Here is a 19,466-nt window from a genome sequence, read left to right as displayed (position 1 = left end):
TATTGGATGTATCTGTCTGCACAATGAAGGGTTGGTGATAATGAGGAGCTCTTAGGACTGGAGCTTGACAAAGGGTTTTTTTCAGGTTTTCAAAGGTTTGAGTGCACTCCTCATTCCATCTAAACTTTGTAGGGAATTTTGGAGAGGAGATTACATTCAAAGGAGAAGCTATGATCCCATCGTTCTCTATGACATTCCTGTAGTACCCAGTGAGACCTGGGAAGGCTCTCACTTGGGTTTGAGTAGTAAGGGTGGCCCAGTTTTTTACAGCGTGTACATTGCTAGGCAATTGCCTTATTTCACTTCCTCCTACCTCATGACCAAGGTAGACCACTTTGCTCTGACCAATTTGACATTTGCTTACCTTTATGGTCAGATGGGCCTGCTCAAGAGCCTGCAAAACATATCCTAAGTGATCAACATATTCTTTCCAAGTAGGGCTGAACACTGCAATGCCATCCAAGTATGCCATGCAGAAGTCCTCCCTCCCATTCAGAACTTGATTGACCATCCTTTGGAATGTACCAGGTGCATTCTTTAATCCAAAAGGCATACTCTTAAACTGGTAGAGTCCTGCTGGGGTTGAAAATGCAGTTTTCTCCTTGGCATGATCAGTCAGGGCTCTTTGACAATAGCCTGAAGTAAGATCAAATGTACTGAGGTACTTGGCTGCACCAAGTTTATCCACCAGTTCATCTGTTCTTGGCAAAGGATGGGCATCAGTCTTAGGGACTGCATTTAAAGGTCTCTAGTCCACACAGAATCTCAACTCCTTGGATCCTGCTTTTGGTACTAGAAAACTGGACTAGACTATGGACTTGTAGATGGATCTATAACCCCGATATCAAGAATCTTTTTGACCACTTCCTTTATGTGGATTCTTACATGTTCTGACATTCTGTAACCTCTGCTTTTCAGAGGTAAACAGTCACCAGTGGGAATATCATGCTGGCCCCAAGTGCTCAAGCATGGTGAAAGTGAAATCAGGGAGGCAAACTGATGTAACAGACATTTCCACTCCTCCTGTTGTTCAGATGTCAGATTAGAAGAGAGATTAACTCCTTCTATGCTCTCATCCAAAGGTTGGCCTCTGAGTAGGTCAGGTAGAGGTTCATTCTCCCCCTCCTCTTGAGCTGAAGCTAGAAGCAAAGCTCCCACTTCTGGTCTCAAGACGTATGCCTTCAAACGGTTGGTGTGAAAGACTTGAAGGGTCTTTTCCACTTGTCTGGCAAGGCCCTCAGACTTGTTGGCACCATAAATAGTACAAGCTGGTCTTGAGTAAAATCAACCATGTTGGCCTTCTGGTCATGCCAATGTTTGACCAGAGCCTGACCTGTTTTCAAGTTATTGCTAGCTTCTGCCATTTTGTGTGAGATTCTCCTCCAGAGACCTATCACATAGTCAGTCACTCTGACTGGCTTGGGGGAAGGAGCGCTCTCCAACCCCTCCTTAATCAGGGCCAAAGGACCTCTGACTTTATGGCCATAAAGAAGTTCAAAGGGAATGTATCCAACTCCCTCCTGAAGGACTTCTCTATAAGCAAAGAGAAGGCATGGCAGTAGAAGATCCCACTTTCTTTTAAGGGGTTCTTCTAAAGCACCTATCATGCTCTTCATAGTACTATTAAACCTCTCTACCAGTCCATGTATCTGTGGATGGCAGGCTGTAAAGAACTTGTCAGTGACAGCACAGTTTTTCCACATGGCTTGCATGTAGTCGGACCTAAAGTTGGATCCCCTGTCGAATATCACTTCCTTAGGAAACCCTACTCTGGTAAAAGTACCAAGTAGAGCCTTAGCCACAGCCCGAGCAATAACAATCCTCATAGATATTGCTACAGGATACCTAATAGCATGGTCTACTACAACCAGGATAAACCTGTTTCCTGAAGATGTGGGAGGGTCAAGGGGACCAACAATGTCGATGCCCACCCTCTCAAAAGGAACTCCCACCACTGGGAGAGGCACCAAGGGTACCACATTCTTTGCTCCACTCTTGCCAGAGGTTTGGCAAGTGTGACAGCTCCTACAGAATGTGTCAACTTCTGATCCCATCTTAGGCCAGTAGAAGTATAAAGAGAGCCTTTCCTTGGTCTTTTTGAAGCTCAAATGACCAGCCAAAGGCATCTCATGGGCCAACTGTACAAACTGGAGTCTGTTTTCTAGGGGCACTACAAGTCTTTTACAGTCCCCAGGGATAGACTCAGTCGGTTCACTGTAGAAGAGGCCATCTTCCCAGTGCAACCTATGCTTCCCAGGCTCTTGCCCATTGAGCTGAGAAGCTGCCTGTAGGTGAAGACCTTCAAGAGTAGGACACTCTCTTTGTCCTCTGCCGAAGTCTGCCCTGTTGGGTCCAACTTCTGCCAGTAAAGACTGCAGCTCAGGATGGTCAACAGGATCCAGATCTCCACCTAGATTAATGTCTTTTTCCAGATCTGACTCTTCAGAAGCTGGCTCAATCACACAGGGTTGTAGCTCACACTCAACCTCCGCCGGTGGAGGAGTCACAGGTGTGACTTTGGACAATCTTGGGGATGTCCTTGTTGGTAGCAAAGGGGTGTTACCTGCTTTCTTCTTGGAGGTCTTCGGTGTCCTGTTTGCCTCTTTCTTTCCTGAAATTGCAGTGAGCAATTCCTGTGGACTGGGGGTGATAGTTTCCTCTATCAATTCAGATGGAGAGCATCTCATGGTCCTCTCCCTTGCAGGCCTAGTGAGCTACTGTCTCCTCTTACTCGGAGGCCTAGGGGTACAACTCCAAGAGTTTTCAGGTCATTACCCAACAGGACTCTCCCAGGCACTTCACTCTGCACACTAACAGGTATCTTGACAGTCATGTCATTGCACTGGGTGAGAGCTGGTAACTGGGGAAGCATTTTCACAGGGCCTCCAGCTAACATGGTTAGGTGTTTGGATGTCTTAGCAACATCCCCTACCTTGAAAAATGATTCATCAACCACAGTTTTGCTGGCTCCAGTGTCTCTGATGGCAGGAGTCCCCTGACCATTCACAAGAACGCTATCTTTTATAATACTCTTTAGTATTATCCTGGATGGAATTATAGATATCTAAATTATGTTGTTCCCACAAAACCAGGGACACTAAATAAACACTAGCTGAGACTTTCATGGGTTCATCAGCCAGTAGGGGAAAGTTTCCACTTGCCAAAGGTACTTCTTCTTCTGGAGAGAAGGCTAAGGAGACAGTGTGGACCCCTGAAGGTTTACCCTTTTATCTGGGATCCCCTTTCACATGGTCAGTTGACCCACAAACATAACATTTCCGAAATGTTTTGATGAATGGGGGTTTGTTCTGACCACCATCTGGTTTGGGTCCAGATGGTACACTAGCCTGATTCAGTTTCCCTTGTGGTTTACCCTTATTGTTTTGTTTGGGCCTTCTTTTGGATTGGAGGTATAAGAATTATCCTTGTTATTTTTCTTTGGCTGCTTTCCCTCATCCTTCTTCTGAGTTGCCCCAGAATCCTTGTGAGTAGCCCTGTTGGCAACCCACAAGTCAGCAGACTTAGCTAACTTCTTTGGGTCTAACTCCTTAGAATCATCCAAGTGCTGTCTGAGCTCAGGAGATCAGGCATCATAAATTGACCCCAACATAACATGATTCTCATACCTTCATAAGTGTTTACTCTGTAACCCTTCACCTAACCATCTATGTTTTTCAAACATTCACATACCCAGGTAGCCCAAGGGGTACCATCATGTTTTTGAGGGTCCTAACCCTCTTAAGATACTGGGAAGGGGTCTTCCGAAATCTAGCAATTAAAGCTGGCTTCACACACTCATAATCCGTCCTATCCACCTCCCCTAACTCGATCGCAACATCAGATGCAACAGTGGGTAGCGTAGAAAAGAGGCAAGGAAGCAACTGATTCCCTGTAATGTCTTGAATCCCATGGTTATACTCAAACATTTTCAACCAATACAAAATATCAAGCTTAGCCTCATACATACCAACAATTTATTTAGGCATACACAGTCTCTTAGGACTGGAAGACCTAGAAGACTCTTGGAGAGAAGCATTTCCAATAAACAACTTTTTCATTTCTAAGGCATAGTTTATCTCCATTTCTCTGAGCGTAAATTCTTGATGCTTTTGTTCAGTTTGAGCATTGATACGTTTGAATTCCAATACAAGCCTCATCTTTTCTAGACTTTGTTTCGCTAACAATTTTTCAATTCATTCTGCCTTTTTGCCTTTAACAGAGAGATTCCTTTCTCTACACAGATTTTTCAGATAATCAACAGTGTAACTAATGAGGGTCTCCTGAGTGTAGCTTTCCATATCAGACATGATTAAAATTGCTTTTTTATTGATGTTTAGCCTTGTGGTTAGTTGATCCAAGGTAATAGCAGCACTCTAATTGTAATCACTATAGTTGATCCTCACCGCTGTACATCAGTGTTAGGCAGAAGCACATGCAGTACCCTTTGGGAACACCACACACAATTAAGACTACAAGTTACAGTACAAATTCACGTTTGGTACAAGTCTGTACTACACAGTAAAGTAGAGGCAATGGCTGAGCAGCCAGACTTATCTCAAGAGTAGAGTGAGCAGTAGCAGAAGTTACACAAAGGACAGCAATTACTATGGTTCAAACAAACACTGACTCAAGGTTTTCTGAGTAAAAGAATATACATTTATTTACACCATCATTTGTAAATCAGTTCACTAATATAAAGCAGCAGAAAATCACAATCTTAATACACTACACACAACTCAATGAATTCTGGACAAGTTTAGCTCAAAATGAAGTCTGAGCAAAATGGCACTCCGTCAATTTAAAAAGGGAGGGAAAGACAAGGTTATTCAAAATGAAGCAGCACCAACAAGTAAGTAGACAGGGTCATCTAGAAAAGGCTTACTACAACTAGAATTCAAATCAATAGGCCTGGGCCAATGTTAATGGTTAGAGTCTTTGCAGAGGATCACACAGTTCAGAGTAGTTTGCGGTTAAGTCTTTGCCAAGAGTTCGAAACGAAGTTGGTCATAAGAAAAGTTTCTTAAAAGAATAGAGAAGGACAAGCCCTCGGATTGCAAAATATTTCAAACACTTTCACCGAAGTCGGACGGACTGAACGACTGGATTTGAACAGTACCTTAGTAGAAGAAGAATGCTGTAGCTGAGGCAGAAGTCCGTGGCAGGTCCTGCAGAGTCACAGTTCCTGAAGCGACTGAAGAACTGACAAGAAGGAGGAAGACTGGAGGGTCCTGTACTGCCCAGGGAAGAAACCAGCAGAAGAGCAAAGCAATGAATAAAAGGTGCGCTCCTCAAAACCCAAACAGGTTCCGGTCCTCCTGCTTATCCGGTTCACTGCAGCGATGCAAAGCAAATTCGATCAGGGGAGGGAGGCCTTGCTTGGTGTTTGGTAAACTGGTTGATCCCACAAGCTCAAAGGAAGAAGATTCCTTGCAGATCTTCTCTGTCATCGAAGTGTAGGAGATTCAGACCCGCAGCAGGGCTTCACCGGGAGGTTCAGTAGTTGCAATAGTCCTCTTCCTTCAGCTTCTCTTCGGTTCTCTTGATTCAGTGGCGACTCTGCCTTCCAAGTCCAAGAGACCTGCTTTTTTGCAGTTTTCCCCCATTCACACAGCCTGGCTGTCAATCACACAGCAGGGTGGCTGTCCTGGCAGGACAGTCACCTAGCCAATCAAACAACAGTGCGAGTTGGGTCTCCAAGGAGACCGTGTGCAGGGGGCTTAAACCCCTCCTTCACATCCTGTCTACCTAGACTCTCAGGTGCCTAAGGAGGGCTTCTTTGCAGAATCCCGCCAAAGGATGGCGAACAAAGGAACCAAAGCTGGTTTGGCGCACAGAGTAAAACACGAGAAATACCTTTACAAAAAGAAATGGCGAATAAACCCAGACGGAACCAAATAAAATTAAAAGGGGTTCAGCGGATTGAAGTTCGAGGCTACCAACTTAGCCTAAAACAGTAGCAAGAATATTTTCATATTCTGCAGAAGGGAAAAAAAGGCTAGATACCACAGCTACCAGCCAAATCTTAAAAAAGGGAAACAAAATAATGTTCCATGAGAAACAGACAAAAAGGGATAGCTTCCAATCCTTTCCAGTACTCTATGGAAGATAGTTAGTACTGGGTCTTTGAATTTAAAAAGACTAATAAATTCAATGGCAACTTTACATGTTCTGGGAGACAGTAGTCAGTCCCAGAAAATGGAGTTTAAAGTGGGAAGTCTGAAAAATACAATCCTGTGTTACTGCACTAAAACTAAAACGATGATGCCTATGGAGTAGGTGAGGCTTCAAACATGTAAAACACACAGCAAAACACATGTAAGAGTGGGAAAAAAAGTTCACACTCTTACCAGGTGAAAAAAATAAATCCTAGAAATCCAGCAAAGCTGCTGAGGGGCTCAGTGGGTAAGGGAAAGTAGCCATTCTGGAGAATTTTCACTAACACCCTGCCTTTGGCTTTGCCCACTTATCCAATCTCTGGGCTTAATTAACAAGAGTGGACCTGGATGCAAATTGACTGATGATTGTAAGGGAGTAGTATATGAACAGTACAGCACAGGTCCATTTTGGACGGGTTGGAAGCTCTCACAGGAATTCCTGACAACCCGAAGGAGTAAAACAAGACTTTTTTTTAGCTCCTTTACTAGTCAGACTATTTATAAGTCATATAATGTACACAATGTTGGAAGCAGCAAAAGATGTTCCATAAACTGGCAATCTGCCAATTTCAGTGAAACTTTATGTTATGTTTTACTGTTGGGATTTATGGTGTGCACCGCTGCTATTACAAATGCCATTTCATATTTGCATGGTCTCACGGAGCTCTGCCAGCTCTTAAATAGAAGGGAGTGGGTTGTCTTAGTGGGAATCATTCTTCATTAATTTTAACCCAGCAGAATTGTTCTCATCTGCTCTCTACTTCTATGTAACCTGTGCCAGATACATCTCCCATGATAATATGACTCTCAATACTGATGATGGTGTTTTTTATTTTGACCTAATTGTAGTGCCTGAGCTTGCTCACTGTCCTTAGTGATCCTTGATCTCCCAAGGAGCAAACAAATAAGACTGCAAGGTAGCTTTTCTGTTCTGTTGATGCATTCAGAACAGAAGTGCCCTGAGCTATGCATGCAGCTCTGTCTCGAAGTGTCATGTGACAAGAACACAGAGGCATGAGTGACCAGATGGGAGCCTTGTGTGCCTGTCATGTTAGGATGCGATGGGCTGCACTGTGATGTGTACATTAATTGTAGAGCTCGGGCATTCTGAATATTTGATGTCTGTTGGGAAGGTTATCTCAGCATCTCAAAGTCACTGTGATTCACTGATGGCACCTCATAAATCTACTCCTATAACAAATACATATTATTCAATTGCTGTGTGAGTGGCTTAGTTGGTACAACATAACAAGGGCTGATCGCAACCGGAATTTCTATTGGAGTCAAGTTTCTAAAAAAGGGGAGTATCCCCTGATTTTAGGGTGACATACAAAGTCCCCCTTCTTTCTAATGCAATTTATTTTCTTTTTAGATGAAAGTACATTTTTGTTTTTTGCTCTTAAAACACAGATTTTGGTCCTGTCCACCCCAGAGCTCAGACCAACACACTCTTAAATGTCTTTGTTTGCTGAGCGGCACACATCATCATACCAACCAGCCTTCCCAAAAGTGTCCTTTCTGAGTGCTTTGAAGGGGACAGTAATAAGTGGACACATCTTTGCCATAAGTAATTCAGACAAAATTGCCATATTAGTGTTGTCTGCCTCAAGAATTGTCTTCAAATTATGTAGAATTATATCATAAATGTGTGGCAATATATTACGATCCATTAAGTTTGACCATTTCAAATATTTTCATGCATTGCTTTCAACCCTTAACTGCTGAGAGTGGAGGGCTGAACAGACATTGGGACAGACTGAGTTGGATGTTGAGAAAGAGATCGACAGAGGGAGGTGATCACTCTCAACCCTCTAGAGTTTCACGAATTTGGTAATTCTTGCCCAGTCTTTGGCTGAAATTAAGATTTAATCAATGTGGGAGCCCCCATTGTAACCTTTGAAAGTATAGCATGTGAGCTGGTCATTTGGGAACTGCCGATTAAAAGCCCGCAGATTTAAATTAAACATTATGGAGGCTGATACAATCCAATATCTTCTAGGGGAAGGATTACCTATCAGGGGTGGGTTGTTCCAGGCTAAATCCTGATCATCCCAAAGCCCCAAAAGTTCCAATGATATATTTTTCCATAATTGATGTTGGTGCAAATGTTATTTATGAGACCCTGGAGACATTACAGGGTGACTAAGCAATGCGTTAGCAAAGGCCTGCTATAAATGTCGATTAAGCAAATCAGTGCATCATGACCGACCCGAATAAGCAGCATTTAAAGGTCTAAAGAGTTAGTTTGTACAACCTCCAATTTCCCATCCAATGACACATCAATCCATATTAGTAAGCCTCCTGACAGCCTTCCTTTAGAATCCTTCATTGCCGGAAAATATGAAAAAACTGGTAACCCTGATACACAGCAGGATCGACCGCCCAGGTAACTTGGAAAACAATAATGTGAAAACTGCAGAGAAATAGACACCAATCCTGGGCATCCAGCAATTTACTGATTACCGCAATGTTCCAAAATATAATATAGTAACATTTAGAAACCATGAGAGGGGCAGTCGACCCCACAGCTTGTCTGTCAATTTATTCCAAAGCACTACAGCTCCCTGCTTCCCCTAACAGGGAGACCTTACTCCCAGGAATTGGAGCACTCGCCCCCTCAGTAATTACCCTGCAGACTCAAGAAACATTGAGCTTAGTGGGAGACATATACTCAGAATGAAAACAAGCGGGAGCTCTGATTACGGTTTTGGCTTTGTCGCTTGGAGGCAACTTAAATCAATACTTAAGAGGCCCATAGCAAGGGACTCTGATGTAAAAACAATTTGGATGAAATCAAGGTTTGAATTTGGGATTCTACCAAGCCGGCATCTCACAATATCATCCCTCATGATGGAAAAACAGTTTTTGATATGTCAGAAGATATGAAGATTCAAAGTCCCGCTCCTAAGTCTGGTTGCATTCACCATGTAGATGGATCAATCCTGCTTGTTGGCAACTTTCACACCTCTTTGACTGATGCTGACTGTCCGGGACTCTCTTGCCTTCACCATAGTTTTTAGGTTGGCACTGGACAGACTTGGACCCTTAATGCCATTGTGGCCAGAGCCATGCTTGTAGCTAGGGCTCAGAAGGGGGCAGGGGGCGCGCACGGAAGGTCGTGAAACACCAGATATATACAGAGGTCCCTCAATAGAAAAAGATGACTGGCTAGGAGCAAGACACCAGGTGGGCTTGTCTGCTGGAGGGATGAAATGCGAAAGTGGACCAGAAGGAACAACAGGCAAGCAAACACCTGGGTCCACAGTGGTTTACTCCAGGGACAGGACCTTGGCCTTAATCTTGTTAAACAGATCACATGCTACACTCAGCCATGACTCTGCCATCTAGAGGACCAGTTATTTGAGGCCCTTAAAAATGTCTTCCATTTTCTGAGATATTTCAAGCCTGTTCAGGGGGACAGCAGTCTCTGCTACGCTAGTTTGGGTGCTCATATTTTGAAGAGACTTTGTCGAAGGAGGTTGGGCCAAAAGCACATGATTTATGGATGAGTAGGGTTCCCCCCCACACTTCCTCCTCTTTCTATACAAGACAGTCATCCAAGGAGGAACACTCGGAGGAGGTTTAGCAGGGGTGGGGGCAGGCAATGCTCAATTAGGGGCCAAAGCCAGAGTGGGAGGGGTTCCTTCTGAAAATAAGTCCAATCAAAAGGTGAGGGTAATAGAGATACTAGGGCGGGCTCCACCAATGCCGCCATCAACTCCGTCAACAGGTGAAGACATGACCCTCCCAGTACAGCTAGATGCCCCTTCTCCCCTGCACCTTCACCCTCCTCAAGAGCAAAATCGCCACCAGTGTGAGGAGCATTTGTTTCATTTAATAGTGTGTCAGGCTCCTGATCGCTCTCATGGCCAGCCAGCTCGAACAGTGGTGACAGCGGTAGAAAGGACTTCTCTGTCTGATGAGTTTCGATGAAGCTAGGCCCATTACCCACTGAGGCAGGCCCCTTGAGATCCACTGGGATTAGCTACTTATGTCCCGCCTCTTGGCCCACCGGGGTTACAGTTCTGCTGGTGGTTGAAATGGACTTTCTTTCCTCTGTCTTGCACTGTGTCCATGTCGCAGAAGGAGATAAGGTTGGCATCGGTCGACTGAGTGATGCAGTTAGATTTTAAGTTGGGAGCTGATGTAGGGGCAGCAGTTACCTTAGAAGTAGGGCCGCTATGGGCCTTTGGATGAGAAATGCCCAGACCATCAATATCCATTAGTAAGTCTTCTATTTCGAAAATCAGAGAGTTCACTTCCTTGATGGCTTAAACATCCTGATGATCTTAGTTTGGCTCTCCCCCATTGTTGCCCCCCCCCTAGCTTTCCTTTTCCCCCATGGTGGGGGGCATTGTGTAAAAATGGTAAGGCAGTACACTAATGCAGGAGAAAACAGCAATACCAAAACAAAGTTCCACAGTGAAATGCTGTCTCGCTTTCTCACCTTCGCAGGTCAGCTCACCAGCTCATCGGATCATTGGGCCAGAACAGTGTAGGTGCCCATTAGTAAACAATTGCAGAGTAGGGACAGCTAGGGAAGCGGAGCACTAAAGCCCAAGCAAGTGCCAACACCCCATCCCTTCACTCCCCGCGTGTATTGCATATAGAGGTTAGGGGCGTGGGATTGCCAAACACGTTTTCACCAGGGCATAGTCTGAGCAAAGCAAGGCACTTTTTGAAATCATGTCATTAAATTTAATGACAAGGATAGGTAGTTAGCCCTACAAACATAATAAAAGATATGTGTAAAACACGAGCAGAGAGAAAGAGAGAGAGAGGGAGAGAGAGAGAGAGTGAGAGAGAGAGTACTCCGCATGTGACCGTATTTCTTACTGCAATCTCATCCCTACTGATTGAAAACCATGGTTTCCAATCTCCCTCTAAGTACCCCCAGCACAGCACATTTCACGCTACACTTGTTGCACTGTATGACTGCACACTAAAGTTTTCTTCAAGAAGCACCCACGTGCAGAAATTCTTAACAAGGTAGAATAATTACAAACCAAATGTATCAAGAGGGAAATAGACAGAGTCGAATTAGCTATTGTCCTATTTCTGGATTGCTCCTTTAAAATACTTGGCTAGGTATTCTTAAAAAACCTAAATGATTGGATAGAAATAAATGGTATGTTACCCTCTGTCCAGTTGGACTTTCTGAAAATGGTGAGGACTCAGCATAAGTCACTTAACTTCTACTTTTAGTAGCAAAATCACTCTTTATTAAACTAGAACATATACATGTAATTTTCATGGACCTGACAACCGCTTTTGAGTTGGTAATTAGAGAAAAACATGGGAAACTCTATGAAGGTTGGGGTAGCATCAGAAATTGTACACATTTTAGTTTCCTGGCATACTGATAAGTGTGTAGTATGAACTGTAATCCTACAGAAGGATAGTCACCAAATATTTTGAGGTAAAACTGGGTGTTTGTAAATGTTGCTTTATTTATGAATATGTATTTATTTTGCGCATAAAAGACAGGCCTGCAGGCATAGTAGTACACACATGACAAACACATAAAAATCAGCACCTATAAATCTCAGAGGTTAAGAAGAAACCAGTAAATTCAGGTATTCAGCATTTGTTTCAACTTGGGGAGAGACCCACATAGCCTCAGATCAAGTGAAAGGTCATTCCAGCTCTTTGAGGCAGCATAGCTGAAAGACCCTTGTGACACAATCTTCAGTTTGAGCTTACATGCCCCTCATGCTCAGTTCCTGGTAAATAACTACACCCAGAGTCTTAACCTCAGGGAGAGTGGGAATACTGCAGCCACCTATCTAAAATGCTTGCTAGTCTGGAGGAAGTTTCTTAAACCGTGCCGCTGTGCCAACTATCATTAGTTCTGTTTTTGCATCATTAAGCACCAGATCGTTCTCCAACATCCCACATTGTATAATGGAGTATACAGAGTTGATGGCCTCAGTGTCTCTACTATAGTCACCAGAAAGCGGGATAAGACACTGAGTGTCGTCTGTATAGTTGGTATACAGCACTTTGTTGGCATTGAGCAGTTCAAAGAGTGACATAATGAAGATGTTAAAAAGAATGGGTGATCAACACGAGCCTTGAGGAACTCCACAGGGCTCTATAAAAATAATCTGCCCTCTGGGAATCAGAGAAAACGTATTGGCCCTTGTGTTATTTAACCTCTGTACAAACCAACCACATAAAGTCTTGTGTGATTGTGGATCAGATATTCAGAAAACTGTTGACATCCCAATTCCTGTATTATGTTATGTGGACAAATGCATACTACTTGCAAGAACTCCAAGTTCCTTCAGAAAATGCTGGGCACTTATTTCGAGCATATGGTCTCCCTAGGTTTAAAAGTAAATGCTGATACAACCTCTGAAGTGTGTTAGGACTTTTGTCATAGGGAGGACATCTATTCCAGTAGTAGACCATTTTCACTACCTAGGCATGAGCTTTTCTCTGTCTGTGTCTGCATTAGCACATGTTAATAAAAAGGATAGGAGGATGAAGAAGACAATATTGGTATATGTACTAGGCCCTTATCAGGCCAAAGCAAGTCCTAAGGTCAACTATGTGGCATGGGTGTGTTTTTTGATAAAGGGAAGGCTTTGGAAAGGACTGGAAATGAGTGTTGAAAGGAGTTACTAAATGTATCCCAATCTTCTCCAAACTACTCGTTTCACATAAAATGTATCACGGATTGAAACCATTTTGCCCCTATTGACCTACTCTTGAATATTTTATAGAGTAAGCTCTTGAAGACAATCATAGGGCATTTGCAATAGTGAGGGATAGTTAGGAGCAAACTATAGTTAGTAATAGTAATCATGAAATATTAACCCTCTGAGGGGTATACAATATTACTTAGTTTGGTTTTCCCAGTTTGCATCATTGAAGTATAGTTATTTAAACTACACGATTCATTTGCCTGCCCCTTAAATCACTTATTGGTGGATGGGTTGCAAAAGGAGTTGAATTAACCTACCAGAAACTTTCTGTTGATGAGCAAGGAAGAGCAACACATTTTCTCTTCCTCTGTCTGAGCTAAAGTCAGATTAGGCCAACGATATCACAACCATTTTATGCTGAGCCCCCCCTTGAGTGACAATATTGTTGTCTGGTACCCTACAAGTTATAATTGCTTACATTTCTTAATAAAGGCAGACACTGTAATCCCTTTTTAAAATGCCACAAGCCCCCCCCCCCATAACCTCTTTCATGCCCCCATACGGGGGCCAGCCCCACAGTTTAAAGACCAGTTTATTCGACAAAGCACACTGAAACCACCCGTAATTGAATTCAATTTTAGACAATGGCGACCGACCCTACTATTTCTGCTGTGGGTGAATTATTCATTTTGCATGCGGGTACTTATGCATTTGTTAAGGAATCCGTAAGAAAAGTGTGATAGCCTAGTAAAGATTGATGCACTAATTGAGACATAAGATGTGATCTATGTCTTGGAAAGGTGTAGCAGTAAGGACTTATTGGGCTTCATTACAAGTATGCCAGTAAGTAATCCCAGTTTTTCCGGCATGCCAGTGCCATCGTTTCCAGCAACCCATGATGCCAGAATCTTCAGGTGATTACGTGTTGTTGTGCACACGCATTCCGGAATGCCAGAAACAGTGGTACTGACATTACAGAAACCCCATCAGAACCCACAAAAAATATCAACACCGTTGTACTCGGTGTCTGTGCCTCAGAATCTGGCAACACAGTCCAGACCCACCAGCACCAGAAACAGTGGTCCCGCAATTACCGTGACTGGAAATAAAGTGATCACCAGAACAGGAAATCGGCCAGCAGCCATTAAAAAACACAATCCATTGCAATCCTCAAAGCACAGGTGACATCCACCCCTCCTGACCAGACAAACTCCACTGTGAGCATGACATCTAGAGTCTTTGAGACCTGAAAGCGGAAGGCACACTTCTCTGAGCCCGAGTTGAACATATTAGTGGACACCACTGTCCAGCATGCTGCAGAGCTCTTCACCAACGACCAGCACAGGCAGGCCCAGCTGCGCAAGAAGAGCATCTGGGAGGAGGTGGCCCAGAAGGTGTAGGCAGTTGGCACAAACCCCTCACAGTGAGAGACTGCCAAAGGATGACCTGCGATTTAGGGTACGCAACCTGACCACTGTTACACAAAAAGGCAACATGTGACCCCCTCATCCCAGCCAGCCTGAGCCCTGAGCATAAATACACAACTGTCCCTGTAACTGCTACAGGCAGCAAGCCCATGCTGACCACACCCATACCACAACCCTCCCCACCCCAACATCCCACAGCGTGAAGTCCCCACTAAAATTGTACCCAGCAATTGACAGTACACCACAACAGTATCCCCAGCGCACTACTCTACCATGTACAAACATCACACTTCCTCCCACTCAGTAAGTATGACACAAACATGTGTGCACCATGCCATCTACCCCTCCATGTCCCCGACACAGCACAGCCACAACCAACATAATGCGTATCTCTGCCTCATCAATCCAAACTGTTCATTGACAACCTGCCTTTCTGACTCCCTCAGGCGCATCATCTGACAATGAAGATGCCCATCCAAGCACCTCAAGGGGCCCCAGCCGCCGCTGCTGGACACCACGGAGCACCACCACCATCTCCACCCAGGATACGAACACCTCCACCCAGGACGCCACAGCCTCAAATGGCACATCTGCCAGCACAGCTGCGCCCATCTTGGCAGCACCTGTCATCCCAGCTGTGCCCATCCAGGCAGCACCAGTCATCCCAGCTGCACACATCAAGACAGCACCAGTCATCCCAGCTTTGCCCCTCCAATCAGCACCAGTCACCCCAGCTGCACCCATCCATGTAGCAAAAGTCTTCCCAGCTACTCTTGTCTAGGCAGCAGCAGCTGCTGCAGTACCACCACCACCACCAGCAGAGCAGCCACATACACGTGCACATCTATCCAGTGCAGAGTACATAGCTGACTATGATGGAGTGGACACAGAGGAGACCATCGACCATAGCACCTATGAGCCAATGGTATTCAGCCCCATGGACCCAATGAGCCCACAACTCCCACCCTTCCTCAGCAAAATGGATGTCAGACTCCGGTGCATCGAGAACCGTCAGGATGCCTTTGTCACAACTCGCCCGCCGTGGAGACTATACCCAAGATGGAGACTGGAAAGAAGGTAGAAGACGGACTCCTTCCCTGGAATCGCTATGCGCGTTCTAGTCTTTTGACTTTATATTCCCGGAAGTTGCTAACGCACTTGCGTTGCAACTTCCAGTGTTTTGGAAAGTGTGTCCCAGCGCTCGTGTGTTATTTTCCTTTTTTCCTCCTGGCCGCTTTCCGAACGGCTTCCCCTTTCCGTTTCTGCCGTTCTCGGACGGCTGTTCCACTGTATGCTGTCTACTGCTTACCTTACCTTCTTGGAACTCCCTCTTTCCTAAACTCGCAGTTCTTGCGAGGAACCTGATATTCTTCTGCAAACTAGCCCTCCGGACTCCTAGTATCCTGCTGATGCTGCTGGTGTATATCTGGAGCCATTGTGGACTTTGCCTACTCCTTCAGTATCTCAGTGCATTCTGGGACCAGTAGTCCCAGCAAGATATCACAACCTACCAGGGTTTTTTCGGCAAGGCTTTTTCCCTGGTCTGGGGTGGGCTCCCTGGGGTCCCCACTGCCAGGCAAATTGCATCTCAGGCAAAGTGGCCTCTAGTGGAGCCCATACCCATCGCACCAAACCAGGAGTAAGGACGCCCAAGAAGCCCAGCGACTCTTGGAGACAGAGAAGAAAGGAGATACCAACGGATGAATCCTGGGACTCTGATTCAGACGGTACCTCAGCCATAAAGACTTCAGGTGAGGAGGGGGTTGGTGGAGATAACAAGGATCAGACTGAATCTGAGAGATTGCAACGCCCAGAGATTATGGCCTCCCTAGAACAATACCAGGAAATGGTAAACGCCATCCAGGCCCTGACGGCTGAAGTACAGTCCCTAAGAGCTGACAATACAGCATTACAGCAACAGGTTCAACAGTTGGGACAACGGGCACCTCAACGGGATGATAACAGAGGAGAACTACTCCCTCTTCCCTTGTCGTGTGGGAAATATGATGGGGACCCAAAGAAATTAAAAGAATTCTTGGATGCCTGCACAATCCAATTCGCCTTTCGCCCCAGGACCTACGAATTAGACAGAACTAAGGTTGGGTTCTTGATATCCAATCTGACAGGCAACGCTCTGGCATGGGCTACGCCTTTTGTTACTACTTCAGATCCGATTCTCATTGATTATGGCCTATTCACACAACGACTAAAAGAAAGGTTCGAGAGACCGGAGGTCTTGTATTCCGCCTTTGAAAATCTACTCGACATACGACAAGGGTCATCGGATGTTCAAACGTACCTTGTGAGATTTCAAAGGATAGCTGCAGAAGCAGGATGGCCCGAAACTGCCCAACAGACTATATTCCGAAGAGGACTCCACGAAGACATTAAGGACGAACTGGCAAGAGTTGCCAGACCTAATTCTTTCCAAGACCTGGTCTCCTTAGTCTTACAAGTAGAGTTCCGCATGGCAGAAAGGAAGGCAGAAAGAAGAAGACCATGCAATTTTTTATCAGGACCAAACCCCTCTTCGATGCCTGAAAAGAGATCCACGGAAGAACCTATGCAAATTGGAACCACACGTGGACCTCTATCTACTAGCGAACGCAAAAGAAGAAGGGACTTCGGCTTGTGTATGTATTGTGGGTCGAACAGCCATCTATTAAGAGATTGTCCTGCAGTACCCCCCAAAAGACAGGGAAACGAAGGACCCCAACCTTAAACAGGGAAAGGGAAGGGGTGAACACCATAAATCCCTGTCACTTAGCGCAGCCTTCGGCTTTGGACTGTTGCAGTCTTATGGTGATCAAGATACTAATAGAATGGGAGCCGACAGGGTCCGTGGAGTGCATAGCCATGTTAGACTGTGGAGCGGCTGGCAACTTTGTGGACGACAAGTGGGCAAAGGAACATCTCTTATCCAGACGACCGAAGATCAGATCTATACCGGTGGAAGGAGTCGACGGTACCCCACTAACATCAGGCCCAATTAGTCACGAAACACAGGAGTTGAAGATAAAGATGGCTAATCATCAGGAATACCTCTCATTTGATCTGATCAGGGCGGCACATTTTCCGGTAATACTGGGTATTCCCTGGTTAAGAAAGCACAATCCTCACATTGATTGGAGTTTGAACACAGTAGACTTCAAATCACAGTACTGCAGTCAAGATTGCTTAACTACAGAAATCACCCCAGTCATTCAAGCAACACTGCATCATTCCTTCAGTGTCAACATGATACCAGCTCCCTATCAGGAATTCATTGATGTATTCACAGACACACAACCCCGCCTTCTACCACCACATCGCAGAGAAGATTGCAAGATTGATCTGACACCGGAAGCAGTTGTGCCTTTCGGGAGAATGTTTCCGTTGTCACTACCGGAAAAGCAAGCTCTGAAAGAGTACCTTGCCACCAACCTAGAGAACGGCCTTATTAGAGAGTCATCTTCCTCAGCAGGGGCTTCTCTCTTTTTTATTCCAAAGAAAGGAACAACAGAACTACGTCCCTGTATAGATTACAGAGGTCTGAATAGTCTTACAGTGCGAGATAGATACCCTATGCCATTAATGAAGGACATCATTGAAGCTGTCCAGGGGGCCCGGGTCTTCAACAAGCTGGATTTAAGAGGAGCTTATCACCTTTTAAGACTCCGCGAAGGGGATGAGTGGAAGACGGCTTTCCGGACACCTCTAGGACATTACGAATATAGAGTAATGCCTTTTGGACTAGTCAATGCACCGGCACAATTCCAACGATTCATGGACAATGTGTTTTCAAATATGCTCTACTCCTCAGTGGTCGTTTACCTAGACGACATTCTTGTCTTTTCTGCCACCCTGGCTGAACATCGTGTCTTGGTAACAGAAGTCTTACAACGTTTAAGGAGAAACAGTCTACTAGCTAAACCCGAAAAATGCATATTTGAGGCATCCACAGTACCATATTTGGGTTTTATATTATCTGCAGATAACCTACAGATGGATCCAGCCAAGACGAATGCCATTACAAATTGGCCTGTACCCTCTAATGTCAAAGGAATCCAACGATTCTTAGGACTAGCGAACTTCTATAGAAAGTTTATCCCCAATTTCTCTGAGATTATTCTACCTATCACCAATCTTCTTAAAAAGGGGGTGAAATTCCATTGGGATTCCGGCACTGAACAAGCCTTCCAAACCTTGAAAAGATCTTTTGTAACAGCTCCGATCCTCAGACAACCAGATCAAACACGCCCGTTCATAGTGGAAACTGATGCTTCCCTCGGTGCTATCGGGGCAGCATTACTACAGAAGGAGGAAGACGGCTTAGAACATCCTGTCTCTTATTTTTCGCGCACGTTGACCACTAATGAACGCAACTATTCCGTGTTAGAAAAAGAACTCCTGGCCATCCGACAAGCGTGTGAGGAATGGAGACATCTGCTACAAGGCTCTGTAGTCCCGTTTTTGGTCCGTACGGATCATAAAAACCTTAAAGTCCTTCAAAAGATGGAATGCCGCAACTCACGACATGCTAGGTGGGCGTATTTCTTCTCACAATTTGACTTTGAGATCACCTATCTCCCAGGAAAGGACAACACTCTGGCAGATGCCCTTTCTCGGAGTATGGGTGAAGATTCGGGAGATCCACCAGAACAGGAACTTATGTTAGCAGGGAAGACATTCATCGTCAACATAAACACATTTTTGGAACGGGTAAAAGCGGAACAACAGAACAATAGGAGTTCAGAAATGGATTTGAAAGGGAAGGGCAACTTTCTCTTTAAAAAGGAAGCTTTGTATATACCAACCCGAGAACTCCAAGTACAAGCAATGTCCTGGTGTCACGATATTCCCTCTGCTGGACACAAGGGCCAAAGAGCCACTCTAGAGTTAATATCTCGCCAATTTTGGTGGCCTTCCCTGGCTAAGGATGTGAAGGAGTATGTAAAGACCTGCCCTGTGTGTGCTCAAAACAAGTACGATTACCACAAACCCCTAGGACTTCTACAACAAGAAAAACAGCCCGAAGGACCTTGGCAACAGATATCCACGGATTTCATAGTGGAGCTGCCAGAATCCTGTGGACACACCGCCATAATGGTCACAATCGATTCCTTTAGCAAGCTGGCTCACTTTTCTCCTCTTAAAGGACTCCCTACTGCCAGCACGACTGCAGAAGTCTTTCTGAGGGACATAGTCAGGCTTCATGGGATTCCCACCAATATAGTCTCAGATAGAGGCGCTCA

Source organism: Ambystoma mexicanum, chromosome 11 (assembly GCF_040938575.1).
Source record: "Ambystoma mexicanum isolate Mex_15411 chromosome 11, UKY_AmexF1_1, whole genome shotgun sequence".
Lineage (NCBI taxonomy): Eukaryota > Metazoa > Chordata > Amphibia > Caudata > Ambystomatidae > Ambystoma > Ambystoma mexicanum.
Note: the sequence above shows the minus strand (reverse complement) of the source record.